Source organism: Amblyomma maculatum, chromosome 1 (genome assembly GCF_055883805.1).
Source record: "Amblyomma maculatum isolate TAMU_Amacu chromosome 1, ASM5588380v1, whole genome shotgun sequence".
NCBI classification, from domain to species: domain Eukaryota; kingdom Metazoa; phylum Arthropoda; class Arachnida; order Ixodida; family Ixodidae; genus Amblyomma; species Amblyomma maculatum.
Genome location: NC_139344.1, coordinates 7,991,028 through 8,017,887, shown reverse-complemented (window position 1 = coordinate 8,017,887; position 26,860 = coordinate 7,991,028). Strand labels below are relative to the sequence as shown.

Below are 26,860 nucleotides of genomic sequence, written 5' to 3'. Positions count from 1 at the left end.
ACCTGCTACGTCCAAGAGATCGTACCGATCGTGGACGCGGAAGCTCTCCGCTGTGATTCCCCGTGATTATAGGCGGATGATTTAACAACTGCTTCACCGGCGCTTGGTTTCATCATGGGTAAGGTGTGTGACGGTCCGAGTATGTCAACGCTTCGGCGCAAGCTGAGTCTGATCATTCAGCCGATACAGTTCGCCGGGAAGCGGCAGCGAATAGAAAGCGTCATCGACACGAGACCAAAGAGAGAGAAGATTACATAGCGAAGAAACGCCATGTATGATCGTGTATATAGCCATGCTTAACAGAGCTAGCGCTCGGGTAACTAAGTTGAACCTAGATAACCCCCACAATTTTTTTTTCTTGCACTGTGAAGCCCAAAACGTGCTTCAGTGGGTGGTTTAGATTCAATGAGTTCTGATTGGCCGAAACGGATCTTTTGTTCCTTCACGGGTTCAGAGTATACTCTGGATCGCCAATTGAATTACGCTGCTGTTTTTAATGGCCAACAGCACTCAAACAAAGACAGCACGGAGCCACCAGAAAGCTCGAGCAGAGCTTTTTCCAGCGGTGAGCTGCAGCCTTGAACCGTTCCTAAGCCCGACGCAGAAATTCTATGGCCTACAATAGCATCTCTTTATAACATGCGTAAAAGTTCTGCGATTGAAGAATTCCCACAAGTATTGTGTATTTAATATCACGCAAAAAAAAAAAAAGTCAATTCAAGCACCGGGAAGCTTGAACTATAGCGAAAGCACAGCGAAAGCACGCATTTGCCATTTATGTTTCCAATGTTTCCAATGGACTCAAAGAAAGAACGTGAAAATCTTCGTAAGTGTATACGATCGTAAATGAAACATTTCAGCTCAGCGAAAAACAAAAAAAAAAGGTACAGACTACTAAAGCTGAGAACTAATTATGCATGGTGGGCAAAGTCTAAAATCCCAGGTACCTATGCTTTTGAACAAAAACAAAAAGGTCTTGTATGCCCTAATTTAACGGCACGCATCACTTGAGGCATTCAAGTGTGTTCTGATTGAAATATTGTTCTCGTTTTTTATTTGCAGAGGGGAAAAAAAAAAACTGTTGACCGGAGTGAACGAGTATTCACATGTAAACTGTTTTGGAACATGCACTAAGTTGCCTTTCGGCTTTCGGTGATGTAAGTTCATAGCTTTAACGCGATGGCGCCACATTCCCCATTCACCAAAAAATCTGGCATTGGCATTGTGAGTAAAAAAAAAAAAAAATACGAGCATTTCGCTGGCATGTGGCAGCTGGCATGACCGGGCGCTGATTCCTCGATGGGTTGCGCGACTTAACGGGACCACAAGATATCAAAAGTGCCATCTCGTGTTGCTCATTTGAGGTGGGAATGTGGAATAAGAATCAACCTTCCATTGCTCCTGGATGTCGAGGCAGGCACGCTACTCCTAGGCTACGCAGGAACGTTAATACGGCTTGGCTAAAACGGGGCTTTATATGTCAAATGGTCGCCTAGGCTATCGCGTCAAATGCTTAAAAGCGCAACCTAAGAGCCCCCATTTTTTTTTCTTATAGAACTCGTTCGGCTCAAAGGTCTTCGGCGTCGTAGTAGTAGTAGTTGTAGCTATAGGAGTTATTCACTGAGACCGTACTACCAGATGACGCGAGCATCGTCACGCCTCGTCTGCCATATCGGAGGTCGCCGGTGGCATCGGCGGGCGTCGGCTCGCGCAGTATCAGGTTGGCTGTCAGGTGCACGACGTACAATCGTGAGCAAAAGTGCTGTACAACACTGAGCCGGTGGCGGAGCTCGCGAAAACTGCATGCCAACTTCATCTAGCAACAGCTATCTGTAATCGGAACAATAGTGGCACTGCCCCATTTTATCCACATGCATGTGTCACTGTCGCTGTCTCTTGCGCTGTCGCTAGGCGGCATTTTTACGCAGTTTTCCCGAGCTCTGTCACTGGCTGAATGTTGTATACCACTTTTTCTCACGACTGTACATTGGATGTGATGCGTAAAGATTTATCAAGTTGTTAAATACTTCCACATCCACTTTTGTGGAACCTTTTATGCGCATGGAGTCTGCAGCGGTATTTTCGACTGCCTGTCTATTCGGTGTTGCAACAGGAATTCACTCATCAGCAAAAGAGGCCGGTTGCCCATTGCGCGCAACACTACATGCAGCTCATTAAATCCGTTATTAGCTGCCACTGAGACAGAACGCATCGTGAAGCGAGAGTGCATTAATTGCCTCAATTCCAAAGCTGGCATGGCCGCTAGTGGCGGTAGTCGGCAAACTGTCGATCGAAGCTTGCATATAAGCACTGTTCCAGCAGTAAAGCGAAGCAATGCAGCCGCTTAATTTGGGTGGCAGAAGGTCGAACAATTACTTTCACGCGCTCCAGCATAAACGACATACGCAGTGAGCAAGTTTTACAAATTTAGTGTCGGAAACGCAACTCTGCTTGGAGTGCACATAACCCATGGGACCTAGGTTCGCAACAACGCGATGTGCAGCGATAACTCTTGATACAGTTAACACGTACGCCACTTGCAAGTCGGCAGAGGTGACAGCATTAGCTAAGCGAACTGACGTGTCGCAATTTACTCACCTCTAAAAACGGCACGCCGCGGCCATCGACGCCCTCACGCACGCGTGGCTCTTGGCTTCGCTCGCTTGTCAAAAAAAAAATAAAAAAATTAAAGCTTTCATGGATTGGTACGTTTTAATTTCTTCACCTGTCGCAAAACTTAAGAGCGCACTTTACAAACAGGCCCCGATGTCGAGGAATTCATAGCGAAGCAGGGGTCTTGTAGTACCCCACACACCACGACGAAGTTACCGCAGTCGTAGAGCCGATGTTTTCCACACATTGAAGTCGAACATTTTATCGAGACCGACGTTTTCCTTGTTCGACGAAGTCCACGGGTGTAAGTACGTATCCTCTTACTCGCACGGTTGTCGCTGGCGCACGCTGGCGCACGCTGGCGCACAAGACGCGAAAAGCGGACCCCGGATCATGAGTTGAGTATGCGGCTGCAGGCCTGCATAAAAAAAAAAAAAAAAAATCGTAGGGTAATTCGTGGCGCTAGTGACTGACGATTGATGGGGAGGGGGGGGGGGGGGGGGGGTGATAGGCGATAGCGGGTTATGAAATCCTTGTAATGAATTAATGAAAAAAAAAATTAAAAAGTGAGAAAATTGGGAAAAGGGGTTGCAAATGTGTCAAAATGCTCGGAATGAAAATATATTGCTTGATGACGCCAATTTAAAAATTTCAGTGTGTAATTGGTGAATAGATTAATTGAAGTAATTAAGAAATAAAATAATCGGGATTTCGGTGCCAGAATGCTCAGAATGTTAACTAAATGCTTGATAATGCTGTATAAGAAAATTTAAAATGTGTGAGTGGTTGATTAATTGAAGTAATTGAAAAATGAAAGTGTAAAAAGGAGGGTACAAAGATATCAAAATGCTCAGAATAGCAAGTCAATGTTTTCTGATGCTAAATATTGGTGTATAGAAATTATAAACCATAAAAAAAGTGGAAAGATCGTTGCTTACCCCCCCCCCCCCCTCCTCTCCGTGTCGTCCCCGGCATTGCATGGAACGTAAACAGCGCATTCCGCTGAACGTGCAGTGGACGCATCGAGTTTCAGAGGCGTCCAGGCTTACCGGTTATTTCGTCGTCCGGCCGGCTAATTCCGAAAAAACAAAAACAAATATAAAACAAAACAAATAAATTGAAAAAAAAAACTTTAAAAGGTCAAACATCATCCGTGAACGCTTGCTATCGCCTCATACCCTTAACGGTGGAGCTATAAATGTCCCCCTAATATTGTTTTACTTCAGTATAAAATTTTATAAATTTTGTCGAGTATTTGCTTTTGTGTTTTTATTTTCATTTCTATCTTACGGCATTGTGCTGAGTTCTGAACCTAGTGAAGTGCAAGAAAGTGCGTTTTGTTCAGGGTCCTCTTGCACGAAGAGACTGAGAATAGGCTTCAAAGCCAACTTGTAGCTAATCGTATGAATACAAGCAAGCGGCGCTAATGTGCATAAGCTATGGGCCACTGCGTGACAGCTCCAGGCAGGAGCGAATCACCAGGAAATACGTACTTGCTTCAAAAACGCTGTACGCAGTGTCTCGCGCACCAATACAATCAGCACAAGTTGATTTACTTGCTCTTGTACGGTTATGATAGAGGCCTTTTTGGTGTTCATAATCGGACTGGCAGGAGAAAGCTAGCGGAAAAACTGTCAGGAAACATGGAAACCACGTAAAGGTGGCTTTGCCGCAGGCCATACAGATATCACAACACCTACCTCATTGCTTCGCTACTCGCTATCGCAGCCGTGCACAACATAAAAGTGGGGCCTGACAGATGGGGTGAAAGTGAGTACGTGCATGTGGAGGTGATACTCGTGGTCGCCAGGATTTCGGCCCTCCACGGAAATGAGACATGATGCTCCAGATAATAAAGCCGTCCGTGCAGGAATAGTGGTACACCCGAAACGGTATGCCATCTGGCCGTTTAGAAGCGAGAGCAAGGAGACGCAAATGAATTGTTACGCGAGAGACAATTAGCATAGCGGAGATGGGCTATATATAGCATAGACGTACACCTGATTTCGGGATGCTGGCTGCCAATGCGCACTGGTCCCGCTATGATGAACCGTTCTGCTAAGCGCCCCTCATAGTGTGGGTCAGTTTGGGACGGCAAACCCCATAAACTAAACTACTTACCTTAGATATATTCCTGTGCCTTGGCCAATTCAACTACCTCGCTACCTGTCGTGAGCCGTTCTTCTTTTCCGAGGCTATTTACCGTTGCTTTAACAGTCTTCACATTATTCTTTAGTCCCATCGTTCTGTTTTGAACGCTATAGGTCTTCAATATCGCGTTGAAATTCGTCCCCTTAGTTCAGTTTCAAAGGTAAACGCCCTCAGGAAATTGGAGGTTTCTGTTCTCCATCAAATCTTATCCCTAGCTTTTCCGCACGTTCTGAATACCTCTTGCACAAAGGCAACGAATTTCAACGAAGAGATAGTATCGTCTACTGTGACCGCCCTCCCCCCCCCCCCCCCCCCCTCCCGCGCGCTTCCATTTTTCCGCTTTTTTTCTTCTGACAATATTTCTATAGCCGCAGAAAAACAAGTGCGTACTTTCTGAAAAATACTTTCATTGGTGTAGCGTGCGTGCTTCTTCTAGTGCTGGGCAAACAGTACGTTCGCTAGTTTAGGCATCTCCTTACTCTTGCCGGAAAGGAAGCCGTGAATGCTTCCACAGAGGGTTCCGTTTGAAATTCTCAATGCAGAGTGTTTATAACGTCTAATGCCGCCGATGTAGCACTAATGGAAGAAGGCGTAGCCGGGGAGCACGTGAACCAAATAACCTGATGGAGTTCGACGAAGAAAAGCCATACCATTCCCACAGAATTTTACCCATCCCAGGCCAACAACAACAGTTTTAGAGCGTATAAATAAAGCAGACGTGTACGCAGTTGAATGTTTTAATTCGTACGTAAATAAGCGATCAAGAACTAAATTCTCCAATATCAGCAGTTAGATTTTACATACACCATCAGTTTAGTTTTATATTCACAAACAATCCGTATTTCTATCGGTGGAATATTCACCAGGAGTGATAATTAAGAAGCTCGCGGTGCTTCCGTGAATGCTAGCGCACCTTTTGTTTGTTTTGATTTGGCAAGCTGCCTTGGTGATGATGTCTGACAAGGAAAAGGTTACAGTCTTAGCTTTCCCTTTTCTGATACGAAACTGCAAGGCCGCATGGTAAACGATCCAGGAGGTATATTAAAAGAAGCCGGGCCAAAGACGATGAAAGAATTAAAAATTACGCTTTGGGCGAAATTAGGTTCTGTGCACACGCGACAGTGTTCGGTTGGGAGGTGGGGCGTAGCCGCATCGACAGCGCTAGCACACCACGTTCGTTTCGTATCCTGGAATGGTGAACAAGAGACCGCTAGACAGGATTCATGTTTGAGACTTCTCGCTGATGCAGAGTTCAGGATCGAGCAAAATGCAGCCATCTGCTAGGGCGGAGGACATGCAGGCGCTGCTGGTCGACCTGCGGCCGGCACCTGACAATCTTGTGGCCGGTCAGCCACAGCAGCAACAGCAGCCAGCCGTCGAACCGAGGGCGGGCCCCGCGCCACCGCTCACGGCCAACGCTCTGCTGGGCCGCTACATGGGCACGCCGCTTCCGGGACCCATGCTGGCGCGCATAATGCCTCCGGGGGGTCCGTCTGCTCTGACGGGCATCCAGGCTGGCGGACAGAGCTCTTCCATTCAGATACAGCCGGGCGGTGCTAATGTGGTACGCCTTTCGCTCTCCAACAAGGTCTTTTTAAAGGACCACCGCAAAGAAAAGAAGAAAAAGAAGCGACCGCCACCCCCGGAGCCCGTGATGGTGTCGGCGCCGTTAGTACAGGCGGTGCCGTCGGTGGCGACCCCGCAGCCTCCGACGCCGGTTTCGGTCCAGCCCGAAGAGCCTCCTCTGCAGGAGGTGTACGAAACGGTGGTAGCGGCCGGCGAACCGATGGTCCCCACGGAGCCGCCGCCCGAAGAGGAGGAGCCGGAAGAAGAGGCTTCCAAGATCTGGCTCTGGATAGTCATCTTTCTGCTGATCGCCACGGTGGTGGCTCTTGCCGTCATCCTCCTCCTGAAGCCCGAGTACCTGGACGCGCTGCTGCCTGAAAATCCCAACACCGTGCAAGCCGCCGCCCGCGGCAGAGCCGAGGTAATGACTGAACCACTCACCCTTCCGTCCTGACTCTTGCTCACGTTGAATAAACGGCATGTGTTGTGGCATCGTTAAGTGTGGCTACTGTCGTCGTGGCCTGCGGGCTGGCTGTCGTCGTGAGCCCTCAAGCTGCATGCAGTGCGTGCGTGCGAGTGCCTTCTAAGAGCTGTTGCTGCCTGCATTTTTTGTTCTCTGAATAACCATCGCCGTGCCTTGTAGTACCGCCACATAAGTGCCATGTGCGCGTGTGTAGGCAAGAACCACGCCTACGCAGTAGCCTTTCAAGCAAAGTAAAAAATACCGACGATTACCTAATGCGAAATTTGAGCGCAACTCATCAGCTGTTCCAGCTTTTTGATAGACTGAGGCAAATAATTCGAGCAAGACATGAATTTACAATTACAGACAACTTTTAAGCAATCGGTTCACAGTATCAAACGGCGGCGATTATGCGTTTCGGCGCGGGCGGTGCACAGATCGAGATTCGCTGTCTCCGATCCGGCGCTCTGATTGCCGCCGCACAAGGGTGGTATTCGAGCAGGAACGAAGAGAGCTTTTAGGTTATCGGGAGGTCGCGGAAGGCAGCACGTGGCCCCATAGGGAACCCAAGGTGGAGTTTGCTCCACGATACCAGAGCTAGGTTTCTGGCGGAGCGGAGAGGAACACAAAAGCTACGCGCATAGGATGGATGATAGGATCGAGCACGTCCCCTTTGAAAGTTGCTATCATGCTCATCCCCCCCCCCCCCCACACCCCACTTATCTTAGTTATTGTTTTAGATTGGTTAACTATACCATCATTCTAGTTATTGAATTTTTGTTTCTACATTACTAACATTATGTCACTTTTTTGCTTTTAAGCCACCAATCTTTCAATCGTTTCTTCGCTAGCTTCCACCGCCGGTTTATTCACCCGGCCACTGGTATCTCTAAACCCCAGAGCTTCAGGAACAGTGACTGCGCCTGCATCGACTTCCGAATGGATACCATTACATTCGAGTATAATATGGTTAATTGGTTCTGTGGATTTACCACATACTGCACATGTGTCATCTCCATTGTTAACTTTTTTTTTTAGCTGCGTGTTCTAAGGCACTCTGATCTAGCTTCGAAAAGTAGGGCACTGCCTCTTGAGTTATCAAAGAAAGCTTCCTTCCTGATCTGCCTTTTCCACTTTCGGTATAATTCCACACTATGTTTCTTTTCCATCGAATTTATCCAATTTTTACCTTCAATATTTTTCACCTGTTGCTTAACGCTCTTTATTTCTTCGTCTTTGTGACTAGCATACTTACTAGTTAGTTTCCTACTTCTTTTCCTCCATTGTGAGTCAACGCTTTTTAAGTATATAAATCTAAATACTTTAGCTGCCCATCTGTTACTGTCCAATTCCCTCAGGCGTTCCTTATGTAATATTTTACTCTGAGCTTCCCGTACTTCGAAAGATGCCCAGCCCATACCTCCCTGTACCGCCTCATTTGGGGTTTTGCCGTGGGCACCTAGTGCTAATCGTCCGACGGCTCTTTGATTTATTTCTAATGTCGACTGTACCTCTGATTTTAGGCACAAAACCGCATTTCCGAAAGTAAGTCCGGGCACCATTATTCCTTTCCAAATATAAACTCTCATACCTGTTGTATCCGCACAATGCCCTATGCTTCATTATCCCGGCATGTCTTCGCCCTTCGGCCTTAAGTGATTGCTCATGCTTTCCAATGTATGCCAATCCTTCGTTTACCCATACCCCCAGATATTTATATTCTGCTACTCTGGGTATTTCATGGCCTTGTATTTTAAGACCCTGATCAATTGAGCCGTTGAATATCATCAGACCCGACTTAACTGCGCTAAAACTGAAGCCTAGAACATCCCCTTCGTCGCCGCAATACTTAACTATAGAGTTTGCAATTCTTCCAGACTCTCAGCTAGCAGCACAATATCGTCTGCATACATCAAACCGGGGAGGCGCTGCTCTACTGCCTTTCCACCTAATCTATATGACAGGTTAAAACCTAGGTTACTGTCTTGTATCCTCCGTTCCAGGTTTATCATATAAAGCATGAACAGCAGCGGTGATAGAGGACAGCCTTGTCTTAATCCTTTGCATACTTTGACATCTTCCTTACTTCTTATCCCTTCCCATCAAATTTCTACTTTGTTATCTCGGTATATTTCCTGTAGGAACTCTATTATCTCATAACCGCTACCTTCGTCTTTTAATATGTTCCACAGGAGTTCCCTGTTTACGTTATCGTACGCCCCGTTTATGTCCAGAAAGGCCAAATACAAAGGTCTATTTTCCACTCTAGATATTTCGATGCATTTGCCAAGCACGAAAAGGCTATTATCTAAGCGCCTACCATTTCTAAAGCCGTTCTGAAGTTCTCCGAGTATCTTGTTACTTTCTTCCCATGCTTGTACCTTTAATTTCACCGCCTTCATGACCAACCTGTACATAACAGATGTTATGGTAAATCGGCCCGTAGGATTTTATGTGCATCCTTTCTCCTTTGCCTTTATAAATCAAATTCATTTTACTCTGCGCCGCCAGCTGTCCGGAATTTGCTTATTCGTTAAGACTGTTTCCAGAGCTTTTGACAACGTTTCCTTACTTTTTGGACCGAGTTCATTATTCAGCTTGATCGGAATTCCATCTATTCCTGTAGATGTGTTTTTAGGAATATATTTTTCCGCCTTTTTCCAGTTTAGATTGGTCAGTTCTAAGCTGCTTTGTATTCTGCTACCTTGTGTTGCTTCCTGATTTGCGGAGATTACCCTATCATTGCTCTTAAATGACTCGGCTATAACTGATGTAATGTAGTTCACTGCGTTGTCTCCCTTTAAACAATTTTCCTCGTTATCTTGAATCCGATCCTGCTTTCTTTGATTCTTCTTCCCTGGCCAGCTTATATGGTTCCAAAATTTTCTTGGTCCGCCTCTAGAGGCATCGTGTATGTCAGCCATCCAGCGATCGGTGGACTGCCTTATTTTACTTTGGAAGAGGGCCTGCACCTGACGTTTCTTTTGTCGATATGATTCCCATTTTTGGTCAATTTCCTCCTGAGATACCTGTGCTTTCTTTGCCATTCGGTGTTCCCTTGAAGCAGCCCGTCGTTGTTCAATAGCTTCCCTGATTTCCTTATTCCACCAGCTCCGTGGTTTCCTATTTCCATTCCAGCGGTTTGCTACTTTAACCTCCTTAATCTTCCTCCTTATGAGTAGTTCTACCTGTTCATAATCCCAGTCTTCCATGGGGCGTTTTTCAATTGCTTCCCCTATGTCTGCTGCTATCTGCGCTATTTGATTGTCGTTTAATTTTGCGTTTACTTTTTGTCTAAGTTCCATTTCTCATTTCATCAAGGGCCCCATCTGCAGACTAATACGTTTATGGTCACTTCCCAGACTACACTCCCCTTCTTCGTCTATTTCATTTTTGTGACCTTGCTATAAATTCCCTGCGACATTAGACAGTAGTCAATGGTCGTCTGCCTGTTGCGGAATTCCCACGTGATTTGGCCTTCGCACTTTGTTTCTCTATTTACTATAACTAGATCGTGTCGCTCACAGAAATCTAGCATTAGCTTCCCGTTACAATCCGTGTATCCATCCAAATCGTCGATGTGGCCGTTCATGTCCCCCAGGAGAATAATATCGGCCCCGTCTCCAAACTGGCTTATATCGGCACTGAGACATTCAACAAGATCCTTGTTTTCTTGCCTGCATTGGTGTCCTGTTCCTAAATAAACAACCCCTAGCCATTTCCTTATGCCGTCAATTGTTCCTGATACCCAAATATGTTCTTTACAAGATGATTTAATTATTTTCCAATTTGTTCCCTGGTGTATCAACATACCTACCCCTCCACCCTTTTTTCCGTTCTCGTTCTGTTGCACCCTTCCCAGACGTAGCCTTCTATAAACAGCGGATCTTCTAGATTCCTGAGATGAGTCTCACATAGAGCGTACACACCTATTTTGTCATCCTTCAACTGCTGTTCTATCTTTAGCCATTTCGCTCTTTTTCTATCTCCTTGCATGTTTATGTAGCTGATCCTAGAGCTAAATTTCTTTTTTGTACTTTTCTTTCTCGACCTCGTCCTTGCCATTTTTTGAGGCTCGGCCTCCGTTATTACACTTTCTTCTGCTTCACTTCTAACTACCTCTGTGCACGGAGTCCTCGCGGACCCCCTAAAAAAGCTACAGCCCTGCCTGCCAGGCGCCAGCCGATCTCTGCTCCCACCCTTCTGTTAAAATGAATGCCGTCTCGCTGAAAAGCCCTACCAAAACCTGCTTTATGCACCTCCCTGTTTACCTCAACCACTTCGAAACGCTTCTCCAGGCTTAACTTTCTTATATCCTGATTAACTGTCACCACGTCACTTTCCAGCTTTCCGTTCGATCCTAGCAAATCCGGTACTGTGCATATTACTATCTGCGCTTGCTGTGTTATCTCCCTGATATCGTCAACTCCCTTAGCTAAACTTTCCACCACTCCTGCAGCGCCACCATTTAGGACATCGTTTAGCCCCGCGGCTACTATCACCATGCTGCGTTCTGCGGAAGTTTTCAACAGCCTATCTTTACTCTCTCTCAACACTGCCCTCATTGTCCTCCCTGGGAAGGATACAACTAGCACTCGCTTATCGCCCTTCACACGTTCCAAGATATCTTGCTTGCACCTGCTCATGTTAGAATCTCCGGCGATAAGCACTTGGACATTCTCTCTCCCTCTCCCAACTGTTGGCTCCTGCTTTCGGCCTTCTCTCTGAGATTTTCATTCTTACTTTCTTCTTCCGTTTTTCCCGACTTCTGAGTAGCTGCTTCTAAATAACTCTGTCAGTTCGGATCCGCCTGACCTACTTTGCTTATGCCTTCCATGCCAGTGCTGGCCCCAGCCAGGTTGCCCGCACTGGAATGTTCGTCCTCTGCGTTTCCAAGGACAAAATCCGCCTGACCTACTTTGCTTACGCTTTCCATGCCAGTGCTGGTCCCAGCCACGTGGCCCGCACTGGAATGTTCGTCCTCGTTGGTTCCAAGGATAAAGTCGGCCACTTTTTTTCCATTTTAGAAAGCTGTCCAAGCAGTTTCTGATTTTCTGCACTTAACAAACGTACTTCATTCTCTAAATCATCCACACGAGACACTAAACTGCCCTTTTCTCGATCAAATCTATCTAGGCGCGCTCTCAGCACGCAACACCGACACAAAGTCACTGCCTTTCGCTTCATCTACAGAGTCAAAACGCGTTTCCTTGAGATTAACCTGCGCCTCACACTGAGTACACTTTACCTTCTTTTGATTGCACATCTTAAACATGTATAGACTGAAGTATTTCTATTACGAATTCTCAGAATATACAAACTGCAAAAAGAAGACACAAGAAAGACTAGCAAACACGCGTTAAAATAAATTCTGCGAATATCAATAGCCTAGAAAAAAAGTATTTATCTAAACAAAATAGTTAAAGAATGAACGCCGAGAAAACCTAGCTGCCGGCACGAAAAACCAGGCCACTAGGACAAAGAGCTAAAATCTATTCTTTAGGCTGCACCTAACCACCTAACTAGCTGAAAACGAAATAAAGTTAATAAAAGAAAGAACTCATATATTTGACGCTTCGGAAGCTCCCGCTTTCTCCAGTCCGTCCGTTTCCGGTAGCCACGTGCAGTTGGAGGAGCGATGGTACACGCGTCCGCCCCACGCACCACACGGCTGTCAACGACCCCTACGTCAGTGGCGCCCTCAGCGAGGGGAGCGGCAGCGCCGCACAACTTTACCCAACGGCGCCGCTGTATTGTTTGCGCGGCGTGTTGACAGGCACAGAGAGTTAAAGGAGGCTATGCCATGGCATGTTAGAAGCAACTGCTCTCAGCAAATGCTACCCTAAACAAACGGCTAAAAAAAATTCCTTCTACACTGAGAGTAAGCAACGCACCATAAATCGAAATGCACCACAAAAACCTCTGCAATTAAGATCAAGGTGATCGCTTAGCATTGCTCTCTGTAGACAGTGATAGGACTGACAGCACTAATGACACTTGCTGTCACTGCTCTTCAGACCAACGTTACTAGAACAAACTCAGTTTCACAGCTCCGCCCGGAGAGGTGTCCCAAGTGGCGGCCGCGAGAACTAGCGGTGCTGCAGTCGACTCTTGATCCTTGCCGGGCGCGTCGTCTGCTACACGCGGCGCGGAAGCATGGAGCGGCCGGCACACATGTAGCTGTTACGTGTTGCCATGGCGTTGTTAGATGGGGGGAGGTATCACATAACCTATCGACGTGTTGCCGTTGCACTCTACATGGCTGTAGTAAAATTATAACTAGGTACTCTTGCTTCCTCGCCGCCACTCTCTGCCCCGCGGCTGCCAGCGTCGGCGGCTGCAGCGGTCTTCTTAATTTAAACTCGTGCCCGCGCCAGTCACTGCGCGTCGGCTGCTTTTGGCTTAATTCTTTCTTTTTAATTTTATTTTGTGACATCGGCACTTTCTATGCCGACCTGCTTTACCCCAGCGTGCAAAAGTGGGTATCGAAATAAAGACTCAAAAGGCCGTCATTTCTTCGCACCACCGAAATAGCCTATCGAATTTAAAAGATGGGAGCAAGCCCTTCATAGAAAAGATCAAAAACTGACTTCGAAATGAAAGGTTTGTGATCTGCACTTCGAAGAGGAAGACATCCTAAAGACCTATCGGCATATAATTCAAGGTAAGGAAGTAATTTTGGATAGAGGGAAATGGATGTTGGCACCAGGCACTCTACCAAGGGTTTTTCTTTCATTGCCAGCACACATTTCAAAACCGAAGCATTCTAGACCGAAAAGAAAGTCACCAAAGGATCGCGCTTCCACATGTGTTTTGACAATGGTGTCGGAAGCGAACCTACAAGACTCCGTATTAGAGCAGCACGAACAAGACAGCAGCACTGAACAAACGGACTCGGACTTTAATCTCGATTTCCTGGAGTCTGTAACTTTGGCAACAACTGAATGGAAATTTGAGTAATTTCGCGATAAAGAGACAGATGAAAGATGCGGGCAGCTTTACACTCGTCGTCTAGTTCGAGGAAACTTGCTAGTTAAAAGACTTTTGTGATGGACGAGCGGTTGTCATGTGCAATGAACGCGTACACCGGTAAAGTGCACAAAAGTTCTTATATAATGTGCAAAGTGTTGGTGAGGTAGATCTTCTTAAGCAGGCCAGTGAAATGAAATTGTGTGAGAGGGCCGCAGTTCAGAGCTTATGCGAAGAGCGAATGCATCATAAAAACTTCTCTGTGCTAACAATTCCCGACAAGTTTGTTCTAATTGTTTAATGCAGCGCAGAAAAACTCGTCAAGCAAGAGGGTCAGAAAAAAGAAAACGACTTCAACAACTGAAGACATGACGGCTAAGAAAAGCACTTCTGCGAGCTTCAGCAGCAAACAAGAAAAAGAAAGAAGAAATAGCGCAGTTAAAAGAAAACCTCGAAAAGAACTCAGAAGATTTAGAGCGGCGTGGAGCTTGCAGAAAAAGAGTACCTAGCAAGGAAAAAGGCCAAGCTGCTCTGATAGAATTCTCGCTCTCTGCAGTTGTGCTTAGTATCAATACACGTGCAATCATTCTATATATGTATATATATTGTAGGGGGTGTGTTTATTCAGTCCACGCAGAGGGATTCAGCTGCTCAGGATGAATTCGCAGCGGAGCGTCAGGCGTATCGAATCACGAAAACAACGACCAACTTCTTCGTCCTCGAGAGCGCCAGCACGCGATGCATGTCAGTGACAATAACGATGAAGATTACCACACTACAGTGACAATAACGATGAAGATTACCACACTACAATATATATATATATATATATATATATATATATATATATATATATATATATATATATATATATATATATATATATATACGTGGATTGTGATGTTCATATATAAATAAGAATGTGTGCAATCGTATTCGCTGTATCACTGCCGAATTATTCTATGTCTAAATGCTCATTCTCCCTCAAACAAAATAATATGTTATGCTGTATAGTCAAATATTTGCCAAAGAGGAAGCAGTGTTGCTCTTTGATTTGCTGTTGATTCTTGCAATTTTTAACAACGTTAAGGAAATCAAGTTTTTTTTTTGTTTGCTGCACTTCATCTGCACATTACTTTTGTTGACAATTACTGCATATTTCTCATTTTTCTTTAGTTACGTTACCAATTGAATTTCATTACAATTACCTCTACAAGCAATAAAATAGTGTCGTTACTTCTTTTGTTTTCTGTGTGTGTGTGGCGGGGGGGGGGGGATTTCTCAAGGCCATTGTGCGAATAAAATCCCAACTACCTGTGATAGCTTGCTATGTTTGTTTTTTTAGAGAGAGGGACTCGTGTTTGTTCTGTTATTTAATTTTGTTCTGCTTATGTCCATTCCCGCTGAATCCTTTCTCAGTTGATTCGCTAATTAACTCCACCCACCCTACTTTCTTGTATAAGATAAGCAACAAAACTTTTTTTAGAAATGCTAACGGATCGTTATTCTGCGTCAGGCCTCAAAAATAGGACACTAAAAACAGACGTTCTGATTAGACAACGACGTAGGCCGTTTGCTGGCATTGAACCTTCGTCTAATCGGTACTGGAATACCCGCTACAAAACAGAAGCCAGTGGGCAAAGCAACGAACAGCGTTGGTGAGCAAGTCGACGGCGTTGTCAGATTTGTTTCATGGCATTAACGAGGGAATTTCGCAGCACATAAACGCGCTCTCCCATGTAACACTTTGCTTCGAGCCCAAAGCTTTCGTAATTTAGTTGTAATTTTACTGCAGCCATGTACAGCCCAACCGCTGTTCGTTAAAACTATTTGTGCGCTAGCCGCTCTATGCTTCCGCGCCGCGTGTAGCAGACGACGCGCCCGGGAAGGAGCAAGAGTCGACCACAGCGCCGCTATTTCTCGCGACCGCCACTTGGGACACGCTCCTCCGCTGGACGGTATGGGGAGCTGTGAAACAGTTGTTTGTTCTAGTAACGTTGCTTCGGACATACACAGGTCGCGAGAGGTCATATAAGTCCCCGCAGCTTCTTGTATTCCTCCAGGTTCAGGGAGCGTTTCGGAAGTGCTGGCCTTGCACGCGTTGATGGCCTTGCCACGGCAGAAGGCGCTGTGGATATCGAGATATCCAGGTCGATTTTGATGTCAAAGTCATGTGCTGAAAACATGTCCTCCTCATACCCATGTGGCTGTTGGTCTTGCTGCTTGCGCACCGGTTCAAATCGAGCTGCGCTGTCCACCGGTCGCTCTAGTGTTTTCTCGGGTGCTGGTGGCGGTGGTGCCACAGGCTTGGGGTCCGCTGTCCGTGTCTTACTCACCAGGCTCGGAGCACACTTTCGCCTTGTGAAAGGGTCGCCAGCCTTGTCCTTGTTTAGTTTGGCCTCTTCCAGAATGGCACGCTCAATTTCCACAATGTTCTTCAGCCGATTACGTTCGTTTATGTAGCTGATGGCACTGATTGTACTCGTACGTTGCTTCTCCAGCTCCCGAGCACGCTTCTCAAGCTGCTCTAACTCTCCTGCTAGCCTCTGTGATTCTTCATTGTCTCCCTTCTGGTCTGCCATGTCTTTCTGCTCCATGAGCTGGGTCTTTCGGACAGCATAGTTGTGTGGGTTTTGCTGGAAGCGTTGTTTCTCACTCAAAATGGCCTCTACATCCGACTCCTTGTACTGGTAATTGAGAGCTTCCTGAATGTCCTTTGCTTTCCTTGCCACCTCTTCCGTAGTGGGAAATGAGACCCTCTTCAGTGTCATCGCTTCCTTCCACTTCTGGAACTCTGAGTCGGAGAAGTCTTGGTTGAAAACAAACTGAAGTTGATAGACCCTGAAGTGTTTACCGTGCTTTAGCCGTAGCCCCTTGTTTGTGCGAGCACGTCCCAGGGAGTATACTTCTTCAGTCTCAACCACATTCGTGATCTGTGCCACTCTGTACACAGCGCGACCATTGTTCGAGCCAATGCCAATACGCACATAACATCCAATAACTGTTTTAGCAAAGAACGGCGCGTGCACCCAGCATTCAAGCTTGTGACGCGACAACCGTATCTTGCTAATTTCTTCTTTTGTGGCGGCTATTTGCGGCTTGGTTTCTTCTTCGTCAGAAGATGAGGATGAACAGGATGAGCGGCGACGTTCAGATGTTTCGTCTCCAGCTTGGGCGTCATCTTGGTCATCATCCCTGTCAGAGGGATCATCATCATCATCATCATGGTCCGAATAAATGTGACGTGCTTTGAGCTTCTTGGATGTATGAGCTTGGGACTCCTCTTTCTCCTGGGATTTCTGTTTCTCCTTTTCTTCCTCCTCCTTCTGCAGTTGTTTCTGGAGATGCTTTCGCTTTTTCTCGTGCTCGGCTTTGAGATCCTTGATAGCTTGTGCCTTCTTGTCGAGCTTGTCCTTTCGCTCCTCGACCATACGACGCCACTCTTTACACCTTGAGCTGGCCGACACTGCTTCTCCACCTTTGCTGCTGGTGGAACTGCCTTCTTCCTTCTTGGCTTTCCGCTTCTGCTCGTTGCGCTTGGCAAGCCTCAGCTTCTTTTTGATCTCGAAGCGCGTCTTAAGCACCTCTCTCCTCTCGATGCGATTAAATATCTCCTGCTCACGTTCTTTCTCGGTCATCTGCGCCAGGTGCGCCTGGTCCTCCTCGTCACCCATAAGGTTCTCGTCGTAGCCATCGTTAAATTCCTCCTCTTCGGTATCGTCACCGCTGCCACTGCCGCCGGCAGGCGCCGAGGAACCGCCGCCAGAGTCTGAGACTTCGCCCTCTTCGGGTTTGGATGAGGACGAAGCGCTGACCTTGTTTTCGGCCTCGCTATATGACGAGCTCTCCTTCCTCAGGGTTTTCTTCGGCAGCTTGCCTTTTAGAGCTTTGGCGCCGCCCTTGCCATCAACGGTCCAGTTGCCGTCGCTCTCGGACGTCTCCGAGTCGCTATATGCGTCCACGCCCAGCTTGGAGCTCTCCTCGGGCTGCGACTTCTGTGGCGAGCTCTCGGACTCAGATCTTTTCTTCTTGGCGAGCAGGCCGTCCAAATCTTCGTGGCTGACCCTTTCCTCTCTACTGGACTCCAACACGACTCGCTTCTTACGTTTCATGATGCTCGCGAGAGGGCTAGCTTACCTTGACAACGAGAGTCAGTCTTTCGCGGACTTACGTGCCTCGGCGATGTTCTCCGGCTTGGTACCAATACACTGTCGCTACAAGCACTCACTGAAACAAACGGATGATATCCGTGGTTCAGCAACTTGGTCCGGACGCTCGTGAACTTGTGAGCTTGGAGACCGAGCGATCACAAAGCCAACAATGGCGTCGGGGAACGAACGTTGATGATAATGATTCACAAAAGAAGATGAAGTTCCATGAAACGAAGGTGATGATGAGTAAACACAGATATGGATGAAGTTGACAAGTTCTTCATAGTATACAGAAATGTGAAAAAAAAAGAATATCTTGTATCGTAAACAGTCTTTTAGTAGAACGCGCCATATCCCTACCCTTTGCGAAAATAGGAGCGAATAATGGTTGATTTAGTTTCACGCGAAACAATTGCCGCTTGTCGAATTTTTTTTTTTTTTTTGCAGGAAGACATTAACCCCAAACATAAAATGCGTTTACTATAGGTGTAACTGAACATATGACTGCGTTTTCTTCATGTTGCACAGTCCAGCGGTCACATGACCTGCTGAGCTCCGCCGCGGTGGCGCAGTGGTTACGGCGCTCGACTACTGTGCCCAAGGATACGGGATCGAATACCGGCCTCGGCGGCCGCTTTTCGATGGATGCGACAAGCTAGGCGCCCGTGCGATAGCTGTGCGATGTCAGTGCACGTTAAAGAACCCCAGATGGTCGAAATTTCCGGAGTTCTCTATTATACGGCGTCTCTCATAGCCTGGGACGTTAAACCACCACATTCGCTTTGGGACGTTAAACCACGAACCAAACCAAACCAAACATGACATACTGATGGCCGACGCCATGAGACCGGTGTTTTGGTCGCCGGCGCGCGCATTCTATAATGACGAACACTCACGAGGTGCTGTCGTCTCTCTCGTCAAGTGCCGCCTGGAATGCGCATGCGCCACTTTGACTGCAGGGCAGAGCGTAAGCGCCGTGTGCTGGCTGCGCCCACCACAGGACTACATAAGACACGTATTGACGCATGCGCTGCTCCAGCGGCAGCACAGCATGTAAACACCAGGGGAGACCCGCAGAAACAAGCATCATTTAGGTTGGCTTTCGTGCTTTTTGCAGTTCGCTTTTGTGTTGACCTCCGGTTCGGCGCTGTGCTCTTCCTTCGCTGCACGGACAACGGGCATTTCATGCTGAAAAAGGATGACCGATTTAGTGTGGTTAGGCCATACCTGGTTAACACTTTGATTTTCACCTCGGTGTCGGCTCGAGTATGCTCATTAGTATACAATCATTATCTACGCTGTGTGAAAGACTATCCAAGGTAGATGTAAAGGCACACTTTATGTAGCCGAGCGAATGCGCCTATACATGACCGAGGAGCAGTTTTTCTTACTCTGGCCAAGATAGAACATGCCTCTTGGGTTAAGCAGCCGAGAGGCCTAACTACTAAGCCATTGCAGGAGGGCTTAAATGATATCGTCTCATATTCTGCAGAAAATTATACATTACAAATTAATCCAACAAAAAGCTAGCTTTTTGATTTTTCACTCTCATCAAAAACAACTATCTTGTGTAATCAATCACACAGGCAATCAAATTATTCATAATTTCTGTTCTGCTAAATTTTTGGCGTCCTCTTTGACTCCCACCTAAAATTTAAACTGCACACACAATTAGCACGAAGGGTTTATTTTGGATAATGCGACTAATAGAAACTGGCATTAATTTTAGTGCCAAGATCTCCTATCCTTGTATTACGCTTTCATTCACAGTTACCTTAATTATTGCATGTCTTCGTGGTATGTTACCTATGCCTGTCAACTGCCAAACGCTTCTGCTTATATCCGTTAGTCAGTACACACCTCCTACCTGACTCATTTACCTTGTTCTTACTATTCTACTGTCAAAGTGCTTACTAGGTCTAAGCTTTGTCCTACTGATACACCGCGTATGAAACAATATTCAAATTGCGGTTTGCTATCACTCCTCACAAAGAATACCATATGCTACTACTTTAAGTGCAAAAAAAAAAAAAAAAAGCAACTTCAAGGAAGCCGCTTCTCCGTCGCTATTGCTCTCCTCATTACCATTAACGGCTAAATCGTGCGATCTTCAGCCCCGCATTCCCCACCTCACGAAAGAAGTACCTTCTAGCAATTCACAAATGATTATCGTAAATTTCGTGAATTGGCTCATTGCCTATTTTTTAGGTATTTTCAGTATAGCCATTCCAAATTTGTGCGTTCATAACGCGCTTTGTTTCTATTTGTTCCTTTTTTTACTTTTCTTTTTACTTCTTTCTATGTTCTGAGGTATAGATTTCATATGCCACCAGTATTTTATCACCTTATTTTTCTACCTAATCCAACATCCGCTTTTTTTTTTTTTTTTCATGTTTTAAATGTGTATTACTGTTTACTAAGTTAAAAAAAAAAAGTCGCTGCTGCACTATTATGTTCAAGTAGGTCTAGTTTTGTTATATAATTTATCCCACCCACCTCCCACGCGTTTTGATTTTCAGGCATCTTGTAACAGGATGTCTTCCAGACGCTTTCACTTCGGGGTCTTCCTCCATATTAACATTTTGTACTTTTCGACCGTTGTAACTATTCTACGACTTCGTACGGCGAGACACAGCTCACTGTCGCATATAGAGAGCACGTTCTGTACTCACGTAGCACTTGCCGTCACCTCTATTTATTTTAGACCCTCCCTTTTCTTCCTGGAGTGCTTGACTTCATTACTGTTCAGCAGGTTACCAATGGGCCTTAGCGGATTATGCGCTCTTTTTGCCTTGGTGTTGGCCATAAATGTACTTTTCTTCCTCCTCTGGGCTGGGCGAAGAGAGTTGGATTTACCTCTCTCCTGTTCGCTAAAAGGCAAGCAAAATGTGCTGGCATAGTGTTCGTTTAATATCTGTATAGAAGACCCGATTTACAAAAAAATATGATCTAAAAAATGTACCGGTATTACACTAAAGGAATAGAAGCAATGGATCATGGGCCCTACAGGTGAACATCTGATTCACTAGTAGAAAATGACATTAGCTCTTTGTAGGAAATGCACTTTTTGAAAACGAGTAGGGTGAATGTTATTGGATAGACAATTATGTAAAATAGTTTTATTTTGTTTTCCCACACGTTTTTCATTATGAAGCAAATACCATAAAAATAACTCGAGAAAATCATTATTATTCAACTCCAGTAAGTAAAGTAGAATAGGGAGATAAGGAGGGCACTTCTGTGCTTGTTCAAGATGAGATCGTAGCGCCTGCAGGAGAACTATCCGGCAAAGCAACGGAAAGCAATTAAAAAAATGTGACCCGGCCGGGTTGTAAATTCAGAATTTTCTTGATGCGAAATCACATGCGTTGGCTGCTCTTTAGTAGTTCCTAGAGTGTCATGACTCAGCACTTTAGAGCGTCACGATAAGCACATTTGAGTGTCATGACTCTGCGCCATTGAGCTTCATGAATCAGCACTTTCGAGTATCAGGACTGTACACTGTTCATGGTCATGGCTTTGACTTGCACAAGTCACGGACTCCATACTCATGCACATTGGATCTTCGATCTGACTGAATCATGACAAGTGACTATGACTCATGAATAAGCTATAATAACTCATATGACGTGACTAGACATGACATGGCATTTTTATAAGACTTGTCATTACGTACACATTCATGACTGTTAGTCACATCTTAAAGTGACGTATGTCATATTACACGTTACATTTTTGTTGCATTTTTCGCTTCCATGTTTTGCGGACATGTTTTTACAAACAGCCAATTAAGGCTTTCTCCTTAATAATGCAGCGAAGCCAAATATATCTCTTGATTCAATGAACTTGGTGTGTTGTTTACAAACCGTTTTTGTGGTCACCATGGTTTTGAACTCAAAGTGTTCATGGGAGGTTCATGGGAAAATAAAACAAAAAGTGACTTCAAACCGCGTATAGCAATATGTTTGAACGTAACGGCATATATTGCGTGCCGGCAGTGCCGCACCTGGAACAATCAAATTCACTTCGCCGAAGCCTGAAATGAAAGCACCTGCGAGCAAGTCACAAACAAGAACGAATGTCAAAACACACCTTTCACTCCATGTCGCATCACGTTTAGCATCTGATTCTTTGGCGAGGCCATCCCCTTTCGTATGCTGGGGCCGATCTGAAACAAGGCAGGGACGGAGTGCGTGAATAAATTGAGAAAGTCACAGAAGGAGTGATGGCGTGCTGGAAGGGGTCACTGCAACAGTGCCTGTGCATTCCGACTCAGATTGTGGGAAAATACGGAAGGTTAACACGGCGAGCGCCTTTCCCAAGAGGCGGCACAGATAGCTGGATAGCAGATAGTAAATTGGATAAGCAGCTCTTATGTATCCTTTCCATTTGGATATATCATTGCTGGAAGCAATACAGCGCGACATTTTGCTGCCGTCCTCGGGCGTATTGTCAGCACCGCCAGCGGCCGGGGTGCAGGTTGGAAGACGTTTGTTCTTCTCGACATAAACGAACTTCGTGTAATGACTGGAGGAGTAGGTCACCTAGGTAGCGAGTGGAGAGCTGGAGTTGCAAACAATTTAAGTAAACAATCACTCTTGCCTCGTTATTTGCTTATAGATTTAGAAGCCGGCAAGTCCATCTGGTATATGGGACAAATGAAGCGTGATTGAGGCTGTTGGAATGCAGGCATAAATCAGAAGGTTTCAGTTCAGGGTAAGTAAACAGGGCTAATTATCAGTTTCGAAGTTGGTTATCCTCTTTTCCAAAATGGCAATGAAACCTGCTTGTATCTCAGCCTTTAGCTATTATTGTACGCCCTTGGGTTCGCACGTAATTGTGCCGTTGTCATTAGCTTTTTTTTTTTCTTGAATCAAGACTGATAAATCTGAGACATTACTGTGCAGTGCAAGTGTCTGGAAGGTGGCATTCAGTGAACATTTTAACGGTCCGATCTCACTTCACTGGGGTGGGGACTGAAGAGAACAGCGTGAGCAAATTAGCGAGTAAGTAATAAAGGCTATTTTCAGTCTGTTGTACCAAGAAGCTTTTCGTAATGTAAAAAAAGAACTAAATAATTTATTTTCGTCCCGTAGTTCAAACAAAGCAGGTGCGCACGAGTGTTCAACGAAGAGACATTATAATGCGGGGAAACCTGCCTATATTTCAGCGACCAAGCTAGAATGTTTCGGACTGGTAGGGAAAGAGGTGAAAAATTAAAAACATCTCCTCTACTGGTCGCTGCGATAGTAACGTTGACAGACGGGCAGTCTGAGGTCCTGAAAATGGTTTAATACAAATGACAAGGATAAAATTGTAAACGCCGAGCCATGGGCAGCGTATTTAGCCGACTGCCGCATTACCTGAGAAGCGTTACCTTTTAAATGTCATTGCGGGGGTGCAGCTACCGGTATAATCCACAAGGCTATAGCCACACAAGTAGCTTTCAGCAACCTCAACCTTTTATAAGCCATGGAAGATGTGACGAACCGATCAGACCAATCATTCTTGGTGAGGAGGAGGAGCAGGAACAAGAGAGAAAACATAGAAATGGTGACTAGTGTTCTTAAATTTTGAAGCTTTATTTTGTCATCTCTCGATTTTTCAAGAATGCCGCGTATGTTTTAAACCACTATGCGGGAAGCACTGAAAACAATGAAGAGGAGAAGAGCAGCTGACGAGGATCAGGTAACTTCATAGTTGTTGGAGGACAGTGGAGAGATCATGATAGAAAAACTGGCCACACGGTATGAGCAATGCCTCACGTCCTCGAGAGTACCGGAATCTTAGAAAGACGCTAATGTTATTTTAAGCCATAAGAAAGGGGACGTGAAGGACTCGGGAAAAAATTACTGATCGATAACTTTACTATCCGTTACGTCAAGGTATTTCCGAAGGTAATCGTATTTAGAATCAGGGCAACCTTAGACTAAAGGATCAGGCAGGCTTTCGTAAAGGCTACTCTAAAGTCGACCTTATCCACACTATCAACCAGGTGATGATGATGCTCTCAATATAGACAAGACCTATGGAAAGCATGCACAGATTACGAGAAAGTATTTGACTTCGTCGAAAGCTCAGCTGTACCGCAATATATCTACAGTGGCTGCAAAGCAACATCGTCTTCCATAAAGAAAGTAATGAAATTCCCACCAGCACAGGTGTTAGGCGATGAGACACGATTTCCGCCGTGTTATTCACCGCGTGCCGAGAGGAAGTATTCAGAGATCTGGGTTGGGAAGAGTTAGGGGTAAGGGTTGATGGAGAACACCTCGGTAGTCTGCATTTTGCTGATGGCGTTGCCTTGCTGAAAAAACTGAGGCGACGAACTGCAAAGAAAAAATAAAAGCCGCCATTTTGGGATGCGTTCCAATTCTCGCGAAGCAGTCTCACGAAGACTGCTTCACCGAAGTAAACATTGGTGCAGGCTACTTTGCTGTCTAAACAACATGGCGAACAGTGCAGTGCGCGGTTTGCACTGAGCGAGTCGTGCTTGCTGTGGTTGCAGTAGCTGTACAGTATAGTCGTGCTCTTTGCGATGGCCGGAGTATGCATATGCACGATCTTTCAAATGTGAGTTGTTACGTCAGTGCGTACGCTAGCTAGAGGCTAATTCAGCTGCCTTCATGGTTGTGCAGATTCATAGCGCTGCAGATTCTTGAATCGCGCTCTAAATGGAAAGCGTGCGGTTGAGATTTTTGGCTTAAATGGATACTGCAGCGGTTTTCAAATGTGCCAATACTCTAGATTTTTAAAGTATATTATTGGTCAATCATGTCTGTGAGGTTATTTTTTCAATTATGCATAAAACACCCGCGCAATCGCCGACTAAAAACGCGCAATTCAAATCTCCCGCGCCCCGCGCGACTGTTACAGAGGAGGAAAACGGAGAGAGAAACCTCACTTCTCCGTCCGTCATGACGTCACTTTGAGGAGTCTGAGGCATTCAAAGCCAACAGAGTGAGCTTTCGGCGTGCGCTGTTCCTCGTCTTGCGCGCGTTGCGGACGTACAAAACACGCCAACTTAGTGTTGTGCACCTGATAAAACAAAGCTCTGCATGTGTTCGGATGCACGAACAGCTGTGGATGCGACGATGCCGTCTTCCTTTGTCTCAGAAGCTCGCGGCGCAATGCGGCACTGCTAAGAAGAGAGATACATTCAAGTCGACCATACAGAAAACATCTCATTGGAAGCATCTTCGTGATTGTGACTACATGCGGTTTGTTCCTAATGCGATTGCTATAGGCCTTTGTCTAAAAGGCATGGCTGAACAATGACGCGATTCCTTCTATTTTCTCGCACAAATGAGTCATTTCAGTCACCATTTCCTCGAGCCGCGTTTATTAAAAAAAGAAAAGTGAGGTAAAGCGTGTACTTCGTAATTCCATTACTTTCTGACTATTCAAGTCTCATTTGTATGTCAACCGTTGCGTTTAGCATTGATTGCGATCTGTTCACGGAGTGCAATCTTGCTATGGGGCAGGCAGACAGCATCGGCACGTGGTTGTATTCGCAGGTCTCGTTTTTTTCTTTTTCTATTTTTCTTTTTGCGCTAAGCACCACGCAACGGCTTCTGTGCTAAACATCGGACAACTCCTCAGCACCACGCGCTGATGACCTTTGCGAACGAGCAGATGATTAAAATGAGCCCACTGTTGTGTCGTAGCTAGGTTGTGACGGCTTTGCGAGATCCTTTCCAGCAAATCGTGTACCGCTCAGCTGAGTATGGACGCATTTATTTATGGAGCGCAGAAAGCGTGGCTTCCTCCGATGCTTCTAAGCAAGCAATAATCGAACTTGTTTATATATGGCCTTGTAAATTTGCTCCCGTTGCTGCCTCGTCATTTTGCACAGTGCTGTCTTGTTTCGGGATGCAAATTAATTTAGAAATGAAAACGACGAAGCTCTTGTAAGAAGACACATTTCGAAGCACGGTTTTCTCACGAAGGTATGGGTGCGGCGGAGCTGCAGCTTGGCTTTCAACATACGTCAGCCGTCATTTACTAAACGTATATTGTGAGCGTACAATAAAAGGGAAAAGCTCTCTACGTCTGCTAAATGATGCATGACTCAAGCAGCATTCTGCTCATGTTGGACTTGGTCTCAAGCATAATGGCTCCGCGAATGTATCTCATGCATCACAGAGTTCTGAAACAGCGCTTCGCTCACGGTTAATTTGTCTGGTGGCATCTTTGTGCTACTTCACTTTTTCCATAGAATTCTCCGTTTCCACAAGGTACGACGATGTCTAGCACTCAAAGCAGGATTCGGTACACCGCGCCTCTGGGCCCTTTTTTCACAATAATGACCTTTCGGGCGAGGCGGGAGGCATTGTTCGCTGCCGTTCCCTCCCCGGAATATGCGCGCCGAGATTCAGCTGAGGACCATGTAGTTTCTGCTAATAATGACACACACTACTTTTCAAAATGCCTTACTCTAACCAAAGCAAGATTTCATGTAAAATCTACGCTCCCCACAATGGAAGTACTGCATCTCGTTTGTGGGCGCATCTGGTACGGATACATGCGATGAAAATCCGGATGATCGTTCGAGTGAAAATGGCGTGCCATAATGACATTCACAAAGCCGCAGAGAGTTGCGATCAGCACACAGCGCAGCGAAGGAGCCGCATCGGCAGCTTCCCGGTCCTCAAAAGGTATCTTCGATTTGGCTGCACCAGCTGCACTAGTTCAAGTAGTGCAGCACCACCGTCCTCGTTTTGCTGTTGCCGCGCGCGCCGTCTGCACTTCTCTCCTCGTTTCGCCAAGGTGCAGGGATAGTTCTCGCCCATCCTGCACTCGCTCCAGAGGAGGCACATAAAAAAGTGCAGCATGGCGTACGCGCCGCTCGGCCAAGAGCAGACAACGCTGCGCATCGTTCTGCAGAGCTTTGTAAAGTCTGTTTCCTTCAGAACCCGGACGGTTCGCAGCTAACGGATCCGCAAAT

At 46.0% G+C, this 26,860-nt stretch overlaps 1 pseudogene; it reads right to left on the bottom strand.

Annotated features, from left to right (window-relative positions):
* Positions 1–15,784: 15,784 nt before the first annotated feature.
* LOC146201592 (RNA polymerase-associated protein RTF1 homolog pseudogene) lies at positions 15,785–17,874 on the bottom strand (annotated as a pseudogene).
* Between the last annotated feature and the right edge of the window lie 8,986 nt (positions 17,875–26,860).